The sequence below is a fragment of the Oenanthe melanoleuca genome, chromosome 1 (genome assembly GCF_029582105.1).
Source record: "Oenanthe melanoleuca isolate GR-GAL-2019-014 chromosome 1, OMel1.0, whole genome shotgun sequence".
In the NCBI taxonomy this organism is placed as follows: Eukaryota; Metazoa; Chordata; class Aves; order Passeriformes; family Muscicapidae; genus Oenanthe; species Oenanthe melanoleuca.
This window is the reverse complement of record NC_079333.1, coordinates 107,003,144-107,010,906: the sequence shown is the minus strand read 5'-3', so window position 1 is coordinate 107,010,906 and position 7,763 is coordinate 107,003,144.

Below are 7,763 nucleotides of genomic sequence, written 5' to 3'. Positions count from 1 at the left end.
ACAGGACCATGTCAAAGAATCCTGTGGGATTCAGCTGCCTGTGGAGTATGTGCCACATTTAATTTGGTGGTGTTGTCACTGCACTGCAGTGGGCTGTGCTCCTTGCACACAATCATGTTCCCAGCTCTGAAGAGGTCATGTTTACTCTGGATTTGGGAGTTAAAATCATTGGCTGGGAGCAGCACAAGGAGTATTTGTCTCTTGTGGCAAGAGTGAATGTTTTGTGTTAGTGGAGGAATGCAAGTTTTTGTAATGTGATTGAAACATCTCGAAACCTCTGCTCTTGTAAAGGGAGAACAGAACATACAACTTTATTTAATCATCTGTTGGGGGCTCCAGCATTCAGGCTCTGCAGTAATTGAAATAATTTAAAATGTAAGAGAATCTCAGTGGGCAGTTCCTAATAGACTTTTACTGTGTTGATTAAACTTTGAGGAAAAAACAAATTTTTATGGATAGAAACACTTGAATGAATATTTTTAAATGTGATGAAAATACCATAAGTGTAAAAACAGCTCCCAGTACTAATTGTTGGGAATATGTTTAATTTCCCACTTTTTTTTTTTTTTTCCCTACACTAAAACTTAAAATTGCTGTCCAACCTCAGCCTTGCTCTGCAGAAAATGTGAGCCATGAGGCACTTCTCAGTGCATGTTATCAGCAGTTACAGTTGGTCTCAGTAAATTTTGTATTTCCATCCTATTAGTAACAGTCTTCTGCCTTCTGGGAAAATGCCTTGATGGCCGCCAGCTGTTGTGGGTTTAGTTCCATTTTGGCTTCTTGTTCATTTTGGACTTTTTTGGAGTTAATTGGCCTTTAAGCAGTTCTTGCAATAACTCCAGCATTTTCCATCACCTGTCTGTATTCTTTCAAGCGACAGACTAGGCAAGATCAAAGGAAAACCAGAGTCAGCTTTAGGAGTCTATCTGGATATTGGATGTGAATCCTTGGGTGCAATTAGTAGAGCAGATATTTTATACTGCAACTTGGCAAAAATGTGGTAAGAAGGATCAAGAGGCCTACATCAATTTGCTGTGTAGAATTTTAAGTCAGAAACCCCTGGCAAGCAATTTTATTGTCCTGTAAAAAAATAAAAGAGCATGTTTGTGACTCCAACTGAAATTTAGAAATCTGTTAATGTATAAATCCATGTGCTGAGGAATAAAGAGCAGAAAGTCACCTGGAGATACCAATGGTCCCATGTACTCTGTTCTTGTAAAAGGGAGAAAATTTGCTGCTAAATTAAAAACTTGAAAGAATCGGGGTCTTCCTTTGTGAAGGGCCCACGGGAGGGCCCCAGCAATGCTGCTGTGATTTGTTATTACCTGAGACTCCACAGAGAAACCTGAGCCCCAGAGCTGCACTGGTGCTGAGCTGTGCTCTGAGCTGCTCTGAGACTGCAGGAGGAGGCTGCAAATTGTGACTCTGCAGTAAAAGTGAATGTGTGTTTACTCAGCCTGCCCACAGTAGCTGTCACTGTTGGCTGTTGGGAGTCAGACTTGCTCACCTCGTGCCCTTTCTGTTTCTCAGGAGGGTTGGTGTTCTAAGCAGGGACTGAATCAGCCCGGAGGAGTGGGTTGAGGTAGAAATGTATCTTGCTTTCAGTCAGCTCCCACCCTCTGCTCAGCTACATGTCTAACTAAGGCAATTCTGATCTGGTTCTGGAATGGGCATATTGCTACCTTTGTTTCATGATCAGAACAAAGTTTAATGGTCAATGCCCTTTCTCTCCATGTAACCCTGCCTTAGTGTCCTCTGGTGATCTTTCTGCACCTCTAAAATGAAACTGAAGTCAAATAACCCCCTAACTCTTGTGGTGCATGTCTAAGGTTTGCCCTGCTCACTGAATCAGTCTGCTCTGGGAAGGGCAGATAATGCAGGGAAGGCACCAAGACTTTTTCCCCACTGTTGTTTTCCTTTCAATGAAAAAGGTTTCATGTTTTTGTCCTTGGCTATTATCAGATGTCACTGTGCTGGAGTCATATGTTAACATTTAAATTTCAAGCAGGATATGGCCCAATATGCTCAAATTCTCTAATACTGGTAAATTTGTCTTGCTGTGCTAGGCATTTGTCAGATAAATCAGAATCTTGTTTAGAAGAATGTGTAATCCAGGATACTAACATAATTCCTGGAAAAGCTCAAATGTGAAAGAAATTAAGTCTCAGCTTAGTTACTGTGAAAGCCAGCTGTCAGGCCCAGTACAAGCTTCAGAAGTGGGGTTTTCAATATAAATTGAATTACTGGGGGAGTACAAGAAGATCTGGAAAGTGGAATTCACTTTCCTCTCATTGAAAAGATGAAGCAACAACTTTCCTTGTCAAAGGGAATGGTTTTTAAACTTTATGTCTTTTTTTTTTTTTTTCTTTTTTCTTTTTTTTTTTTTTTTTTTTTTTTGTAAGTACAGCAAACTGCTAACAAAATTGCTTTTCATAGTTTTCTCACACTTAGATCTTTCAAAGTAACTTGGAACCCAGAAGGTTCTGGACAGCCATTGGAAACCCACTAATCCCAGGTCCAGAAGTGGTACTGCAAACACAGCCTGTGGTATTACAGCTTTAGGTCTTACACGTTCAGGACTTTCTTGGTCATTTTGGGGCTTCCCGTGGCCTCCAGTCACAATGAGAATTGAAATCTATAAGGATCTCTTCAAGTTCTCTTTCAAATTGGTAAGTGAGACTTTTCACTGAGTGCACTGACAGATCTTCCACAGTCCACCCCAGTGTTCAGCAATCAGAACACATCCACCAAGCCCTAAAAACCTGCCCCAGGTCTTTTCTGTCACCACAAGAGATGCCATTGCTTGTCTGTTCCAAACAGTTTGAATTCCTGGTGAAATTCAAGTCAGTGGCTGAGTGAGCAGAACACACACTCCCAGTATCCTGTGCAACATCATAACATCAGAATTGTGCAAACTGAGGTTGGCAGTCCTGAGATGATCAGTCCTCTGCTCTGCAGCAGCTGCAATGAGATCAGGTTGTCTTGGGCCTTGTGCAGTTGAGTTCTGAATATACTCAAGGATGGAGATCCTATAGGCTCTCTGGTCACCTTCTCCAGCACTTGGACACCCTTGTGATTTAAAAGACAAACAAAAAACCTTTACCTGTTGTCCAATTGGAATTTTTTGTTTCCTGATGCTGATCCTTACTCCACATTTCTGACCAGCCTGGCTTTGTCCTTTCTGCACCCTCCAAGGAGGTGATTAAAGGAAGGAATCCCCCTTATTGTCCCCTTCAGACCATTTCACTTCTCTAACACCCCAGTGACTGACCCCATAACCAGACATCCTCTCAACTCTGAGTAGCATTAATTAAACTCTTAGGATTGTAAAGAAAATACCCCACCAAGTTTTCAGATCATCCTTTTCCTCTTGTGTGGCTCTTTTTAATGGAATTGTAATATTTTTTCTATGATTCTGTGTTTCAGTGCTTAGATATTATCCTCAGTGTGCAGTTCAGGATCACACCTAATACAATATGCAAATATTTTTGAGCTCCCCTTTTTTTATTTTTGCCTACACACATTCAATTACACTTGGAATTCATACCCACTTCTGGAAGTCTTGGATATGTGGCAGTTTTGGGGTAGAATGTATTGATGCATAGTTAGAGACATAAGTTTAAGTACATGCATTTATAATGAAATATCCCAAAAACTTGGCTCAGTGTATGGAGTCAGTGGGTCAACTCTCAAAATTTGTTTTGGTCTCTCCTGCCCTCTTTGCAAACTTTTAACTGAAAAACAGATTGACAGGAACATGTTACTGTAAATCTGTAGCATCACAGAATACAGCCTATATGCATTTTAACTTTTAACACTCACAGAGCCTATGCCACATGTCTTTATTAAAACCAACACCTTAGTGGGGTTGTTTTTGTTACTCCAGTCTGAAATGTGGTTCAAATGTCATTCAAATGGCAGTGCCCTTTCCCAAACAGACACTTCCTAAAGCAGTAATGTAAAAAATGAGCTAATGTAGATTATTTATGCTTGCTTTTTTTCTTTTGTTGGTTGAGATTTTGCTTTGTTTTCTGTTTCTCTCTCACGTTTGTCCATGGTAGTGAAGTGCTCTCGCTATTCCATTTGGCCATGGGGATGCACTTGGTTTCTAAAATGTGTGACAGCATCTCTCTGGCAGGGGAGAAGGAAGGTGCAAGCCATGACACAGCTTGTGCTACACAAATGCTCATGTTGTGCCTCAAAGAAGGGAGCAAGAGTTACTCTTCCCTGGAGGTTTGGAGAGGGACTTGAGAGCACCACCCCTCCATGCTTCCATTGCTCATTTCCAGGTGCTCCTTTTCCAAAAGGCATCATCCATGCTTTTTTATTTAGCTTAGAATCATGCCAGACAAGGCTATTCTGATGTTTCCCAAACTCTCCTGGGGTATTCCTAAAAGTGAGCTGTATCCTGTAGTTTGAGGACTGGGAGAAATGTGAGGGGAGCTGGAAAGAAACTCAGAATACAGAAGGAAAATGCAGGAACTGAGAGCAAGGATGATCCTTATGAGTCAGGTGTTGGACTGGATCATTTGTGAGACCTCTGGCTGCCTGGCAAGCTGCACAATTCCTCAGGTTCTCATCCATACTTTATAGATGAGTAGTTAGTGGTCCCAGCTTTCTCTTTGTACATCACATCTATTTAGCGAGTAACTCAGAATAAAAACGAGTAAAAAATTGGAAAGATTTTTTCCTTACAACTTCTGTCTTGGGGCACACATACTTTAAGAGGTCTGAGCTAGCTGAAGTTATCCCAGGAGATGCAGTGCTTATTAACAGTGTGACAAAAATACACTTCAGATAGGCCAGGCAGAAAATGCCAGAGATTTTGAAACTGCATTCAGGCAATGGCAAGGCCGTTGAGATACAAAAAAAGCTGTACAACTGTTCCAAATACTTACTAGTGGAAGACTGTTAACAGACAGGAAAAAATGGGGAGGTGTCCAAAACCAGCAATCCACCCTGGTGAGAAATCCAGCTGCTGGGAAGTGGAATGGTGCTGGAATTCATACCAGGTTGTTGTCTCTGGACACCAGTCAATGGACTCCATCTTTTATATCACCCTCCCGTTAGCCATAAGAAATCGGTGTTTTTCAACTCCTTTTCTCTTGGCAGCTGGATGTCGAGAAGGAGCTTTTTCTCTCAAGTCCTTGCTGAAGAACCATTTCAAAGCCATTGAGTTTTGGAGTTGAGGAAAGGAACTTCACTACTCTGCCCCACTCCTGCCTCTTGAAGGTCACCACTGGACTAAGAAAAATCGACCAGTCTACCCTTCCTGCAGCTGCTCAGCTCCTGCTGGGCCCAGAGCTGCTTATCTTCATATCTCCCCTCTGAATTACTTCAGTATTTATCTCTAGAATCAATGGCTGCTTTCTTCTGCACAGTCATGGAAAACCAGCATCTTTAGAGATCTCCAAAAGGACACCCCATTCCTCCCCCCTCTGCTTCCAAAGCTGCAAACTCGAGATGACTATAAAAAAAGAGAACCGAAGAAAGAAATAATTGGGGGCTCTTTTCCTTGGTGTTGGCTGCACTTTTACGATTGTGTTTTTTGAGCTTTTCCACGTAGCCTCGAGGAATGGGGAAGCTGTTTATTCAGACTCGAGGACTGCAGGTAACAGCTACAAGGTTCCAGCTGCTGCTCGGGCCTCGGGCTCCGCCATCCTCGCCGATTTATGTGTGCTCATGTTAAGAGATTTGGCAGCACTTCAAGCGAGCGGGTGAAAACAACGTGTTTATTCTAAGCTTTGCTCTTGCCCTTTGACTTGACAGCGGCTGTGCAAGTGGCCTGGCTGCTCCAGCCCCGCTCCTCCAGAGCATGGGAAAAGCAGGAGCAGCAGCAGGGAGACAGCTGGCTGGCTGCTGACTTAGAGAGGCATCATTGCGTCACGTCACGCTGGGTAAGTTGTCTTTGCCATCAGAAGGGCCAGGATTTTCCCTTTTTTTTTTCTTTTTTTTCTTTTTTTTTTTTTTTTTTTTTATGTTGTGGGAGGTAGGTGCTCCACAAATTGATGGCGGGGATTTGGTCCCATCTGTCAGAGGCAACGTGGGTTTTCATCCTTGAAATGTAATGCTTTTCTGACCCTTAAAAAGAATTACTCCCTTTGCTGGACTCCCTTTAAATCACCTTTTAAATGAATGGTTTGTGAACTTATTAGGATTTTAGGATATTAGGGCCTTTCTCATATTTAATGTGTGGATTGTCTGAATGGAAACATTAAAGCCAACACAAGCAATAAAGATGGATTGCCAGTAAAATAAACAGTTTGGCCTCTGACTGCACAGAGGAAGCAGATCAAGTCAAGAAAACATTTCCTAAAAGTCACTTTTCTAACTGTAAGGCAATTCTAATGGCTAATTCTTACTTAAAACACCACTGTTCTCCAGTTTATTAATCCACACATTTAATTTGGTATAAAAATGGAAATTAATTGACATTCTTCTTCCAAAGCAATCCTGGTGTTATGATGGGCACCAAAATGGCCACGTGAAATACAGAGTAAAAGTGAATGGGAAGCAGTAGGGCTGTATTTCTGAGAATCCAAAGAGTTTGCAAATGATACAATTGAACAAACATGAAATCATATTGACATGCATATGGATTGCTAGGAAAATTCTGGCTCTGGATGAACCTCATGGAGAATTTATGGTCATTTCTGTCATGCCAGACTGCGGGAGACTCCTGGATTCTTTGTATCAGGGTGGACGCGAGGAACAAGACTCAGACGCTCTGTAAATGCTAAAAGCTACAGTTGCAGTTTATTATAAGGGAGTCTGCAAGGAGCTGCCCGGCACAGCCACGTGCAGATTAAAGAGATAAAAAGGGGGAGAGAAAGAGAGAAGAAGGAGGGTAAAGAGGGGAAGAGAAGAGGAAAAGAAAAGAGAGCGACTTCCCGTTTGTAACACAATAAATCCACTTCCATCATGAATATTCTAATTCCTAAAAACCAATCTAATACAAAATACTAATTCTATAGCATTTACATACAGCCTATAGGAAATCTTACATTAGCATAGCATGTGACATTCTAAACTCTAAGATCTAATCTTTGGGTGCAGGTCAGTCTTTTGTGTCTTTTGGCCTTGCCCTCTGGCCAAAAGCATTGTTTAATTAAGAGTGGATTAGCTTCATCCAGCCATCCTATTGTGTTTATGGTAATTCAGTAACTAGGGCTTTCCTGTTTTACCTTCCCCAACAATTCCCAGAATCTGAGCATTCATATTTGCAAGATTCCTCAGTTTCATCTTCTCCAACACCAGACTTTTGCCTTGTCTCTTTAAAACTCTTATGGTGAAACTCAGGCAGAGGAATGTCTTGCCCAGTTTGCATTTAGTGCTGTAAAATGCACACATGTAGAGGGCTCAGTGTAGGGAATCACATATGGGGCTCCATTCCTGAAGTCACCCAGCCGGTGAGTGCATTTTATACCTCTGTGTGTGGAGCAGCTCAGCAGGTTGCATGAGGAATGCAATGTCCTCGAGGGCTGACTTCATAATTTGTGGCCATGGATATATTTCCTTCATGAAACCACATTTATGTTTTTTTATTGTCATTATTATTTTAAAGGATTTTAACTACTCACAACTCCAGTTTCTTTTTCTGTAAGCCTTGTTTCCCTGTCTTTGGTATTCCGATTTTTTAGATTTCAAATGGCTTGGCTGTGGTGCTGAGGATCAGGTTGCTGGCTGGAGACATCTGGATGGGTCTGAGATCTGTAAATATCATAATCAGATCTCTTCACTATACATTTTGAGTCCATGTTCTC